The sequence below is a fragment of the Hemicordylus capensis genome, chromosome 6 (assembly GCF_027244095.1).
Source record: "Hemicordylus capensis ecotype Gifberg chromosome 6, rHemCap1.1.pri, whole genome shotgun sequence".
Lineage (NCBI taxonomy): Eukaryota > Metazoa > Chordata > Lepidosauria > Squamata > Cordylidae > Hemicordylus > Hemicordylus capensis.
This window is the reverse complement of record NC_069662.1, coordinates 169,102,084-169,116,294: the sequence shown is the minus strand read 5'-3', so window position 1 is coordinate 169,116,294 and position 14,211 is coordinate 169,102,084. Positions and strand designations below refer to the sequence as shown.

The 14,211-nt window shown below is 47.2% G+C and overlaps 1 protein-coding gene across 1 annotated transcript in view; it reads left to right on the top strand.

Moving 5' to 3' along the window:
- The first annotated feature begins 9,567 nt into the window (after window positions 1-9,567).
- The window catches only part of SCAP (SREBF chaperone), a 90,099-nt gene continuing 85,455 nt past the window's right edge, over window positions 9,568-14,211 (top strand). The window contains 1 exon segment of the mRNA XM_053260251.1: window positions 9,568-9,776. The gene's annotated coding sequence lies outside the window, so the exon portion shown is untranslated.

Sequence of the window (14,211 nt, the reverse complement as noted above, 5' to 3'; positions counted from 1 at the left end):
GGTGGATGGTCCAGCACTCGATGATATTGGTAAGGTTGTTAGCTCTGCAATAACAGTTTTGGCATCTGGTCACTGGCTGAAGGTAGAGCTTGGTGGGTCAGGAAGTAGAATCTATACAATATGAATATGATGAATATTTATATATTGCTTTTCAGCAAAAGTTCCCAAAGCAGTTTTACATAGTTATAAAATAAATAAATATAATGTCTCCCTGTCCCCAAAGGGCTCATAATCTAAAAAAGAAACATAAGATAAACACCAGCTGTGCTGGAGGGATGCTATGCTGGGGATGGATAGGGCCAGTTGCTCTCCCCCTGCTAAATAAAAAGAATCAGCTCTTTTACAGTGACTCTCTACTAGCACCTTTTTACAGAAAGGTAAAACACTACCTTATGCATACAGTTGTTGAATGCCTCCAAGCTCACATGACTGCTTCCTTTCGTAGCATGAGATAAGCCGTCTAGGTGGAGTAAGTGATAATTCCAAATAACAGAACAGATATCGTTACCATCAGTCGGAAAACATTGTTGTCTGCAGAAAAATGCTTCCTGTTGCCAGTTTCCACCAAACCTTAACAGTCTTCCATCGCTGAGCAGTGTGCCATCTGCACATCATAGAAGACCGCTCAAGATCAGAACTCAGTCCAGCCTACAGATATGCCACAGCCATGCTTGGGCCAAGTTGCCCACATGCACTACACAGGCAAAGAATCAAGCATGTAGGGAACACGAGCACGCCCTCCCTTCTCATCATAACAAGGCTGGATTAGTTTCAGTCTGTTGCAGTAACAACACAATCTTGCAGCACCTTATAGCACAGACTGTGAACATTATAGCACAGGCTGTGAAAACAGACTGTGTTTGTGTAGAAATAACTCCCACCGTGTTCAGTGGGGCTTATTCCCAGGTAAGTGTGTTTAGGATACAGCCTGAAAGACTTAACATAATAAGCGCCTTGCGGGAGCCGGCCCAAGGCCTGTCGAGTCCAGTTCCATCCCTGGGGTTTCCAGCTTAAAAAGGCTGGGTAGAAGGCGATGGAAGAGGCTCTCCTGCCTGGGACCCAGGAGTAGCGACGACGAAGACAGGCCCGTGTAGGAGCTCAGATCTGGCAGGGCAGTGCCTGTCTGGAGTCTGAGGCCTCCCATCCATCTGACCTGCTTGAGAGGTACTGCCACGTCCCGTGTGTGAGAGGATTCAGCAAGGGGCAGAGCCCACTACAAACCTCTCTAGGTTGATATATGCTGATCTTGGGGATGGTGCCTCCCCCAACTCTTGCTCCTGCTGCTGGTGACTGGGTGGGGGCTCTTGCACTGCTCAGCTCTGGAAACCGACAACAGGAAGCATATTGTTCTGCAGATGAAGACGATTCTGGCTGCTAGTAATGTTCTGTTGCTCTTGCGTGAATTTGGAGGCAGGGGTGGTGTGGGCTGTGGATGCAAGCAGCACAAGGTTTGAGACTCAGATGCAACAATCATTATCTCATTTCTGTATCACTGGAACAATTATAGAGAGATTAGCAGTCTCTTTTATTCCCCAAAGAGGCCTAAGGCATTGCTGGTCTTGTGCAACTATTTCTTCAGGCTCCCTCACTCTGTGGGCAGCAGCTTCTCTTGACTATAATGAAATCCACCTTAACATAGGAAGCTGCTTTATACCGTGTCAGACCATTGGTCTATCTAGCTCAGTATTGTTTATACCCACCATCTTGCTTGTCATCCTTTGCTCTGTGCCAATTATCTCTCTCTCTCAGGTGTACTCGTCTCTAATCCCTTGTGAGAGTTTGCAAGCAGCTTCCAGATAGCGATGGGGATGGGTGGGAGGGGACAAAATGGTGGTGGTGGCGGCGGCGGCGGCAGCCAGCCGGCCAGCAAAAAACCCAATAGCGGCGGGCAGGCAAAGGCAGGCAGGGGGAAGATGACAACGGCAGCAGCGGGTGGGTGGGGGAAACAGCGGTGGGTGGGGGAATGGTGACAGCAGGTGGGGGGCAGCGAACTAGCACCGCAGATGCTCTGCACCCAGCCCAGCTAGTTTGATTTAAATTACCTCCTGAAGCTATTAACTGCAGAGGGGGAAACTTGATGTCCCTGAAATCACAACTTTGGGAGGCTGGGCTGTTTGGCTTAGAGCTGTGGCAGGAGGGGAAAGGGATAGACCACCCTGCTGCAGCCCTGATACAAATGGCCTCTTCCCACCCAGCGGGCTGCTTTTTGAAAAGGAAAATGTTGGTAGTTTCAGTCAAGGAACTCCCATGCCATGTCTAGGCTGACCCTTAAAGGACACCAGGGATTGGCAGCCTCAGGTCCCCAGATATGGCTGGGCTAGAACTTCCACTTTCCTCCACTCACTATGTCCAAAGGCTGGGGATGACAGGAAATGTAGTCCATCATCATTTGAGGACTCAGGGTTTCAAACCACTGAAGCAGAATTGCTGGCATAGATAATTAATAAGTTATAAACCGCTTTGTAACGCAGTTTGGAAACGTTTGTTAAAAAGCAGTATATAAGTTGTTGTTGTTATGATAGCTTCGATCAATCAATCAAGTGCCATCAAGTTGGTTTCGACTCCTAGTGACCACATAGATAGATTCTCTCCAGGATGATCTGTCTCCAACCTGGCCTTTAAAGCCATTCATTGCTGTTGTAATTGAGTCCATCCACCTTGCTGCTGGTCGTCCTCTTCTTCTCCTTCTTTCAACTTTTCCCAGCGTTATAGACTTCTCAAGGGAGCTGGGTTTTCGCATAATGTGTCCGAAGTATGGTAGTTTGAGCCTGGTCATTTGTGCCTCGAATGAAAAATCCTGGATTGATTCGTTCTGTGTTTGTTTGTTTTCCTGGCTGTCCATGGTATCCTCAAAAGTCTTCTCCAGCACAAAGTTCAAAAGTGTCAATGTTTTTTCTGTCTTGCTTCGAAGTCCAGCTTTCGCATCCATAGAGTGTCATGGGGAAAACCATTGTCCAAACTATTCTAATCTTTGTAGGTGTAGACACGTCACGACATCTAAATATCCTTTCCAACGTCTTCATTGCAGCCCTACCAAGTGCTAGTCTGCAGCATATTTCTTCAATGCTGGATCCTTTACTGTTGATGGTCAATCCTAAAAGGTTCATGTATGCTTATTTCCTGAAGCTCTTACTAGTAAGAAGGGCAGTGATGCTAAAGCTTCTTGCAGACAGAGAAGCTAGTTCAAAGCAGGAGCACAGATCTTCATCAGGTTAATATAGTCATAATATAACATGATACATATTTACTGAGTACAACAGGCATTGTACAGAAGGCATACGACAGCAGGCCCTGCTCCAAGAGACTTTCATCTAATATAGACAACGGATACAGAACATCTTTAAGAAATGGAGGGAGAAGAAGAGGATACTGCAGATGTGGCAGGCTTGGCAGGATGCAGAGGAGAGTCGAAGAAGGAATGTCCTCTGAATAGTCAGGATGCGGGCTTGCAGCCTGATCTTGTGCATGTGTTTTGGGAGTTGCCTCATGCAAACAGACTGAGTTTGCAGCTTCATTCAGTAGGAGTCTCATGCTGGGGTCTACACAGAGGTGCACCTAAATAATTTTGGAGCCTAGACCTAAAGGCCTGTTGCCCGCCCGTTCCCCCCGCCCCACCGCCCTGACACGTGAGTTCTTGAGGGCCCAAAGAGCAACTGAATTCACAAGAATGTAAAGAAGTAAAACAAGTATATTTATGCAAAGATGCATTAGCAGAAAAGTTTCAACATGCAACTTAACATAGTCCCATCCCACATATTTCTTCCCATCCCATATATTTATTTCTCCACTCCCCACTGTCTCTAAGGAGTACACTTTTTAAGTGATCCAGAAAGGGTGAATGAAGAGTGGGGGAGAGAAACTGACCAGCTTGAAACTCCTGCTTTCTGCATCTGCAGAGTTGATCCAGCAGAGCTCAGCTGATCCAGCTCTTCTGAGCTCTTTCTCACCCACCCCCCCGCCACTCCAAGACCCCAGCCAACAGCATAACATAGGAACATAGGAAGCTGCCATATACTGAGTCAGACCCTTGGTCTATCTAGCTCAGTATTGTCTACCCAGACTGGCAGCAGCTTCTCCAAGGCTGCAAACAGGAATCTCTCTCAGCCCTATCTTGGAGATGCCGGGGAGGGAACTTGGAACATGAGAACTCAGTACTTCAACACCCACCCACCCCCACACACAAAAAAAGCACCCAGAAAACAGACCCTAGCAGCAGAAGCAACAGAGCCCTCCCGGAGTTGCAGTTTGCTCTCCCTCTTTCTCCTCTCCCCGTACCCTCCATTCCAAGACTCCAACCAACAACAGCATAACATGTAGCCATGAGAACTGGCTGCAGGAGAATGTCCCTTCTCCAGGTCCTGAGAAGACAGGAGGGCAGGCAGCTTGAATTGTCATCTAGGATTGGTCACAATGTTCTCCTATATGAAGATGGCCATGCTGTTGTTGCTGATTTTGGAGAATCTAGATTTCTGCAGTCTCTGGATGAAGACAATATGACAAAACGACCTGGGGTTTGCTGTTTTCTTTTTGTTGTTCATTATTACTATCAAATTTATATGAAAATCCAGCCTCAGAAAAATTAGAAAGATTAGAATTTTCTTTTGCCAGAGTACTTGCTATTGTCTAATGACTGTTCAGCTTTGTTTCTTTTGTATGTCATGTTTTGGTAGACTGCTTGAGACAAGCAGTTCTAGCAACCAAGATTACTGGGTACAAATTGTTCTCTCTGCTTTACATTCGCAAATGCATTTCAAGTCTGCATCAGTAATTATTGTTTGTATTTGCTTCTCATGAGAACATTTGCAGTTCAGGATCGTCTGGTATCTGTTATGGGTGAACTCGCTCTTGCTTGCCTTGGAATTGGCTCCGTTTCCCCAACATTTCTAAGATTTTCAGAAAACTTCTTCCTTTTTACTGAGCATTCTGAGAAAGTTCAGAATGTTGTCAGACATAGGAGATCTTCCCCCAGCTCTCCTTGCTGGTCTTGCCCTTTCCCAAACAACTTATCCTTCTGAAGTGGGAAGGGAAGCAGCAGTAGGGAGAGCTGGCTTGCAAAGGTGAAGACCTTGGAAGCCTCATCCTTCATGACTGAATGCACGGGGCATCTATTGCCTCCACTAATGGTGCATGGGAACTGTAGTCCCTGATGTAACCTAGCCAATTCATTGAAGCAGGAGTAATTGGAAACTTAAAATTCCCATGCATCCTAGGCCATCCAGATCGTAAGGATAAAGCTATCATCACCAATGAGCTCTCCCATCACTGATTTCCTCTCCACATTTCTATGCAAGTTTAAGTTTGCTTGGTGAATTGGTGGAGTTGCCTGGATGGCTTGAGCCCATTACAAACTGGATCCAAATTTAAGTGGAGTTGTGGCCTAAGCTCACGAGGAGAAAACTTTTGAATTTGCCATTACAAGACAGTCCCTAGCATTCCAATCTACAGCACATCACTACATTCAGACTGTACATTTGGCCCTTTCTAGACAGAAATAGCCTGGCCACAGTGATCCCTGCTCTGGTAACCTCCAGACTGGGCTGTTGTAATGTGCTCTATGTGGGGCTGCCCCTGAAGACAGTTCGGAGGCTGCAACTAGTGCAGAATGCAGCAGCAAGTCTGCTGATGGGCACTTCTGGCCAGATGCACATCACGCTGGTCTTAAAGGAACTGCACGGGTTGCCAATTTGCCACTGAGCCCAATTCAAGGTTTTAACACTGACTTATAAAGCCCTGAACAACCTGGCCCCCAAATACCTGAAGGAATGCCTTCTCCCATATAGACCTGCCTGTCAGTTAAGATCTATAGGAGAGGACCTCTTGGTAGTGCCACCATTGTCAGCAGTTAAAGGGCACGTGAGAGGGCTTTCTCTGTGGTGGCCCCTCGGTTGCAGAATGCCCTCCCCTCTGAGGGGCGCCAAGCTCAGACATTGTGTACATTCAGGAGGATGGTGAAGACAGACCTCTTCACCCTGGCCTTTGACTAGAGATGCAGTGGTCCTTCCCCTCTCAGGCACTGTATTTTTTTTACTGTATTTTTGATTTGATAATGTTGTATTTTAATTATGTTTTATATTGGTTTTATTGTAGCCCGCTCTGAGACCTTTGGATATAGGGCAGGCTAGAAATGCAAATAACAACCACCACCCCTGCGCGGCCCCTTCGGGATCTACACTACGGCTGGTGCTGCGTTCGCGGTGCAGCCAAGAGCGGCTCTTCCAGGCCTAAGGCAAGGAGGAGCTGCTCCTGGCCACGTCGCAAACGCAGCGCTGACTATTTAACTCCTGAAGGGGCCATGCGGCCCCACGCAACCCCTTCAGGAGCTACTAGGCTGTCGCTGCGCTTGCTAAACTAAGGCTGGTGCTGCGTTTGTGGCACAGCCAGGAGCGGCTCTTCCCTGCCTTTAAGGCAAGGAGGAGCTGCTCCTGGCCACGCTGCGAATGCAGCAGCCACTTAACTCCCGGATGGGGGCCACACAGCCCCCGCTTGGGAGCTAAACCAGCACCCTTGCGTTTGATGTCAGATGCAGGGGGTGTGTCCGGGCCGGGCGAGGCGCGGCCCCTGATTGGGCATGGCCTGGGTTCTTTGAACCCGTTCACCCAATGGTAGCTCCACCCCTGCCTCTGTGCCTACAATCTTGAGGGGGAAAGGTGGCCACGAGAGGGAGAGAGACTAGAACCCCCTTTGATGTTTGTACTAGGAGGATGGAAATAGTTGTGTCTTAGCAACTACTTGTTTTTAACCATTTTAATCCTGATTTGCTTTCAAATCTCTTATTTATTTTTTCTCTGTAAACCACTTTGCGAACTTTTTTGTTGTTGAAAAGTGGTATTTAAATCTCAACAAAATAGTCCAGAACAGCATCTATAAAGCAGTGAACACACAAAGTTTATGTACTGATTGTTCTGGATTGGCTTCCACTTTAGAACACGCCAGAGGCCAGCTGATGCACAAGAAAAACACGGGGGCTCAAAAACCTGATTTGCAGCAGCTGCTTCCTGTGCATGTCCTAGGATCACTGATGGCTTCAGTATTTGTTCTTGCTGCTTTTATGCAGGTATTCTGTCTTCTTAACAGGCTGTTCTTTCTTGCCTCTTATCCACATGGTTCTTTGGCAGCAGTAAGGTTATATATATACATAAACACGCACACACACCCTGCAGGAGGACAAGTTGTTATTACAGTAAGTCCCTCGACCTACGAACTACTCGACAACCAACGTTTTCGACTTACGAACGACAAAAAAGACCGGAAGTAGTTGGCAGTTTAGATTTGGCTTCCTCGACTTATGAATTTTTAGATGCGGTTTCCTTGACTTACGAATGTTTCCAGACCTCCGTGGGTGTGCTTTTCGACCTACGAAAATTTCGACTTACGAACGTCCGTTCGGAACGGATTAACTACGTAAGTCGAGGGACCACTGTATTATGATGTTACTGTAGCTTTATTTATATAAACGGTTTACAAGCAGCAACAAGGCTGATGCAGTGAACCAACCAGTAACTTCCTGCAACTGATAACTGATAGCAATTGGATCAACCTAGTCTGTAAGGTCTCTCAGTGGTGCATTGACGGCTGTCGTAATTGAGTCCATCCATCTTGCTGCTGGTCGTCCTCTTCTTCTCTTGCCTTCCACTTTCCCCAGCTTTATGGACTTCTCAAGGGAGCTGGGTCTTCGCAGAATGTGTCCGAAGTAGGATAGTTTGAGCCTGGTCATTTGTGCCTCGAGTGGAAATTCTGGATTGATTTGTTCTATGATCCATTGGTTTGCTTTCCTGGCTGTCTACAGATTATGAAACCTCAATCAAAAAAACGGGTTGATAGAACAAGCGAATGCAGTGGAAAAGACTAGTACATGTACTCAATGAACAGTATAATCAGTCCATATATTCAAACATCACTATCACCTAGTTCAGGCTAGTGAGAACAGCCATATATATTGTTTTCAATTTCATAAAGTCACATCAAGTGACAAATAATCATAAGATATCACGGAGTGTAAATACAAAAATAAGGCAGGAGAAATACAATGTGGAAGAGTAGTAGTCAATATAGTACACTCATTCCAGATCCAGAAACTTGAACAGCTGACTCAGAAGGATGTATTCCAGATTCAAAACCTTGAACAAATGACTGAGATGAGTATGTTAAAATTTCCAGAATGCATGGGAATAGTCCTTGAAAATTGCCTAGGTATCAGTTTTGGGGTTTTTTGCCATTGTTTCCTCATGAAGGACTGAACATAATTCTTCAAGACTTTCCTCAAGGTTGAAACCTTATTCCAGTTTCTGGATCTGGAATGAGTGTACTATAACCCCTTCGTTACTTCAGTGACCCATGAGGATTATTATCAAGGATATCAAGGAAACTATCAAGGATACATCAGAAATTTTACCCTCTGGGTCTACATAGGAGCTTGGTTTCTCCCCTGTGTACATTTATTTTTTCTAGCCTATATTTGGCTCAATGTAATGGGTTATATTGACTACTACTCTTCCACATTGTATGTACTTCTGCCTTATTTTTGTATTTACACTTTGTGATATCTTATGATTATTTGTCTCGATGTGACTTTATGAAATTGAAAACAATATATGGCTGTTCTCACTAACCTGAACTAGGTGATAGTGATGTTTGAATATATGGACTGATTATACTGTTCATTGAGTACGTGTACTAGTCTTTTCCACTGCATTCGCTTGTTCTATCAACATGTTTTTTTGATTGAGGTTTCTTGATTTTACGTGTATCCCTTTTTGCATTGTGAATGTCCACAGATTATAGCAGATTTTCAAGACGTGCTGTCTACATCCACCAGGCTTGGCTAGCCTGAGGACCTCCAGATGTTACTGGACTACTGCTCCCATAATCCCTGGCTATATTGGCCATTGTGGCTGGGGGTGATGAGAGCTGTAATCCCTGTTGAGGAAAAAGGCACCTTTTAAAAGTGGTGATTCTCTTTGTTGAGTAGGAGGAGAGCAACTGGCCCTCTCCATCCCCAGCACAGCATCCCTCCAGTGGCTGTTGCTAGTGTCTTATGTTTCTTTTTTAGATTGTAAGCCCTTTGGGGACAGGGAGCCATGCTATTTATATCTATCTATGCAAACCGCTTTGGGAACTTTTGTTGAAAAGCCGTATAGAAATATTAGTCGTCGTCCAACGCTAAAGAGCAGGGGTGGCCAAGCTGAAGTTCTCCCGCAGTTACTGGACTACAACTCCCATCATCCCCAGTTGCAATAAATTGTGACAAGAGCGGGGCGATGGGAGTTGTAGTCCAACAAGAGCAGGCGCCCCTCAGCTTGGCCATCTCTCCCTCTCGCCCACCAACCACCTGGCAGCGGCGGCGGCGGCAGGTGGGCAGCGCCCCCCGCGGCGGCTGCTGAGGCAGGCGGCCTCCAGCGCGAGGCCAAAGCGGTGGGCGGCGGCGCCGCCAACCGGCTCAGCTTTGGAGACGCCCCCAAGTCGGCAGTGGCACAGGCTGTGTTTCTAGGGGGCCGGCCAGGTGGCGGGCGGGGAATTCCTAGGGCGCATGCGCACGGGGAAAAACCCACCCAGGAGGGGGCGTGGCTTGGCGCGGCCCGAGGGAGCACGCGAGCCGATGTGGGGTGCGCGCGCAGGGGAAAGGGGAAAGGGCGTTCGGGGCAGGCGCGAGGAAGAGGAGGAGCACGAGGCGGCACCACCGGTGGCGCGCCGGGCGGCCGGGCATCAAAACACACCACGCCGCCGCCACCACCACCGCGGAACACGGCCGCCGCCGCCGCCGCTTTCCCGTAGAGCAGGTGAGAGGCCCGCGCGGCGCGCCAGGGGAGGCCGGGGGTTGTCAGGGCCGGAGGGAGGAGGAGGAGGAGGAGGAGGAGAAGCCGCCCCGCCAGCAGCCGGTTCCTGTCAGGGAGCGGCCGGTCCGAAGGAGCCCGCAGCCGGCCACGACCGAGAGCTGCCCTGCCTGCAGGCTGGCCATTCGTCAGGCAGAGAGCGGCCGTGGCTAGCGGTTCACCTGCCGCAGGCTTGGCCAGTTGTCAGGCTGGCTCTTGCGGCCGAGAGGCGGCGCGGTCCACCTGCGGGCTGCCGGCGTCAGGCTGTCTGTCCGTCAGGTAGAGCTGCGCGGCTCTCGGGTGGGGGGGGCAGCAGCCCCCCTGAGCTGCCTCCTTGGGCTCCCCCTTCCTGGCTGGTGAGGGCCAGCCTGCCCGGGGTGCCCTGAGAGGAGGGGAGAGCGCGAGGGGCTGAGGCTGCCCGTCAGGCGACGCCTCCTGCTTCCTCCTCCTCGGGTGTTCGTGTCGCCCTTTCCGCGGCAGATCCCTCCGGCGAGCATCCCTGGAGGCCCCTTCCATCGTGCAGTGGGCTTAAGCAAGCCCATGGGGCCTGGAGGAGGAGGCCAGGATGTGGCTGCCCAGAGAAGGGAGGCGGCGGCGGCAGCAGCCACAGCCACATCCTGGAGGGCTCATTGATCAGCCCCCTTTCCCGCCTGCTCTTGCCTCTCGGGAGCGGAAGGCTGTGTCTGTGGCTCGTTCCCTGTTCCCTTCCCTGCAACAACCCTGTGTGGCAGCGGTGGCTGTTTTGGGACTACTGCTCCCATCATCCCCAGTCCCTGCAAATCAGGAGGTAGACAAATGGGAGCAGGTTCAGAGGAGGGCAGCGGACATGTTTGGGGGTCTGGAAAACAAGCCCTGCAAGGCAAAACTGAAGGCTAGCCATCTTTAGCCTGATGATAAATTGTGGCTGAGGATGATGGGAGTTATAGTCCAACAACACCTGGAGAGTCTCAAGTTGGCCACCCCGGTTATAGAGTATGGCTGTAGTCATTCGCCTTGTTCACACACTATGCTCAATACTTGTACAATTGGTGTGCAGTGTATACGGATATAGAGCTGTAAGTACAGTTATTCATGTATTAATGGTGAGTGCAGGTACAGCAGCACATTGTATCCTGTATTTCAGGGGGCCTGTATCTGGATCTATTTTTAAAACAAGTTGTTCTGGTAAGAACTAATCTGCCTAATTTCTTTTCACTATAATCTTAATTGATAATTACCATCCTCACAGGTTAGCCCACTTACACCTCAAATGTTCACACGTCCGCCATCTTGAATTGGGGTGTATGGGACCATCACAGATTACGCTGTTAAGGTGTCCCTACAGTGGTAGCAAATTTGGTTCAAATCAGTTAGGCAGTTTAAAAGGTGAAGTGTGCCGTCAAGTCGATTTCAACTCCTGGCGCCTACAGAGCCTTGTGGTTTTCTTTGGTAGAATACAGGAGGGGTTTACCATTGGCTCTTCCCGCACTGTATGAGATGATGCCTTTCAGCATCTTCCTGTATCACTGCTGCCCGATATAGTACCAGCGGGGATTTGAACTGGCAACCTTCCCTGCTGCACCACTTAAGGTAGCCTATAAGTAAGTAAGTTTATTTATTTATTTATTTAACACATTTCTATACCGCCCTAACCCAAGGTCTCAGGGCGGTTCACAACAACAAATACTAAAAACAATTTAAAACAAATAATAAACAATCAAAAGTTTTAAAAATTTAAAAGTTAAAAAGCTAAAAAGTTAAAAAGTTTGGGTAAAAAGATGAGTCTTTAAATCCCTTTTAAAAGCCACTAGAGATGGGGAGACTCTTATTCTCCCGGGAAGTGCATTCCAAAGTCTCGGGGCGACAACAGAGAAGGCCCGTCCCTGGGTGGCCACCAAACGACATGAAGGTAGCCACAGACGAGCCTCCCCTGATGAACGTAGTGGACGATGGGGATCATGCAGAAGAAGACGCTCTCTTAAATACCGTGGGCCTAAGCTGTTTAGGGCTTTATAGGTTATAACCAGCACTTTGTATTTTGCCCGGAAACCTATCGGCAGCCAGTGCAACTCCTGTAATATAGGAGTAATATGGTCTCTTCGAGATGACCCGGAGACCAACCTGGCTGCCGCATTTTGTTCTAATTGTAGTTTCTGGACTATGTACAAAGGCAGCCCCACATAGAGCGCATTGCAGTAATCAAGTCTGGAGGTTACCAGCAAGTGTACTACTGTTTTGAGATCATGAGCTTCAAGAAACGGACGCAGCTGGCGTATCAACCGAAGCTGATAGAAAGCGCTTCTGGCCACTGCCTCAACCTGGGAAACCAGGGAGAGGTGTGGATCCAGAAGCACTCCCAGACTGTGTACCTGTTCCTTCTGAGGAAGTGTGACCCCATCTAGAACAGGTAGATCAATATCGCTTAATAATAATAAACAACTATTTGTTAGCTGCCCCATAACAATTATTTTCTGAGCGGTTCAAGTACAGAATCTGACACCGTAGCTCACGTGAGTTCCAATTAGTGCAGAATAATTTTTCTCATGACTTGTAAGCAATAGTTCTATTCATGCAAATCCTAAAATCGCATTTGCCTTTTTTTTTTTGCAGCTGCATTTCTGTACTTAGTCATGTTCAGCTTGTGTGCTACTCCATTATATGTATCCCCCATTCCATATCTCTGCATTTTATTATATTGCCAGCGTATACAACTTTGTGTCTATTGAATTACATTTTGTTTTAGCCCAGTATTCTGTTCTATCAAGGTTACTTTGAATTTGATTTCTAAGGTGTTAGCCAAATGTGGTATAGTGGTTAGAGTGCTGGACCAGGACCCGGGGAGACTGGAGTTCAAATCTCCATTCAGCCATCATACTTGCTGGGGGACTCTGAGTCAGTCACCTCTCTCTCAGCCTAACCTACTTCACAGGGTTGTTGTGAGGAGAAACTCAAGTATGTAGTACAGCGCTCTGGGCTCCTTGGAGGAAGAGCCGAATATAAATGCTGGTGTTTTTTTGTTTTCTTTTTTTAAACCCTCTCCTTGTTTGGGGTCATCTGCATACTTTGGGTTAAGGCCCATTGAGCATAGTGGACTTTACTTCTGAGTTGTAAGAAGACTTAGGAAGAGGTGGAGAGATTATCTGTTGAGAGAATTTACAGAGTTTAGGTGGTCTCCTACCTCTTCTGGCTAATAGCTCCTTTGCCAAAGAGCTCAGGAGACTCCCCTCAAGCTTTCTGTGACTTTCCCCCCTGGAAGTGATATAAAGACACAAGCATCTTCATAGAGGTGCTGTTTATATCTAATAGGACACAAATTATTTCATTAAGCAGATGGAAAGTACATTTTGGGCTTTTTGGCAATACACCTCCACCCTTGCGTCATTGCAGGTTTCACCATCAGAGTTTCCTATTGCATGTGTGATTAAATACATTCCCTGTAACCATATGAGTCAGCCACCAATGAATAAGGAGAAACCTGGCTCTTCAGGAGTATTGGTGAGATGGGGGCGGGGAGGGGGAGAATCTACATGACATGATCACTGTCAGCTTTGAAAATAAAGAGTTGGGATTTCCCCTGAGCACTTGTTTTGTTTGTCATTTTATGCTTTCCTGTCTGATGTTGTTAAGATTAATCTGAGAGTGGCTCATAAAGTGATATTTGTACATTTTCTAAATTGATTTCGCTGTCTTGTATTTTTATGGGCTTTGAGAGGCATATTAGGCTTTTTGTTGGAGGAAAGACAACGAAGGAAAGAAGGTGGAGTCAGTATCTGCTGGATGTCGCTGATGGTATCCATAATTATGTTGCCCATTGAATAACATGCAAATGTTTGTCTTTGAAATACATTTGCATCATTTTGTCTTGAGGCAGACATTATAAAAGTACTGATAGTTCCTGTTCTGAGATATATATATTTATTTATTTATTATAACATTTCTATACTGCCCAAAACTTGTGTCTCTGGGTGGTTTACAATTATAATTTAAAACATCAAATCCCTTAACAATTAAAATCATTTAAAACATTAAAAATTTTAAAACATTTAAGACCCAGTATTTAAAAAGAAAAGAAAAAGGTTTTGTCTTTTCTTTTTAGAACCATAGATCTAATTAAAAGCCAGGGTGAATAAATGCGTCTTCAGTGCCTTTTTAAAAGTTGCCAGAGATGAGGAGGCTCTTATCTCAACAGGGAGCGCATTCCAAAGTCCAGGGGCTGCAATGGAGAAGGCCCCATTCCTGAGTAGCCGCCAGGCGTGTTGGTGGCACCTGCAGATGAACCTCTGCAGATGATCTTAACAGGCAGTGGGTCTCATGGCGAAGAGGACGCTATGAACCTGCAGCTTGTAGACATGCAAAATATTCTCAAGAAGTAGTAATACAAGTCTGAGCTGGTTTGTGGGCAAGAAGAGAAGTTAATGTTGGC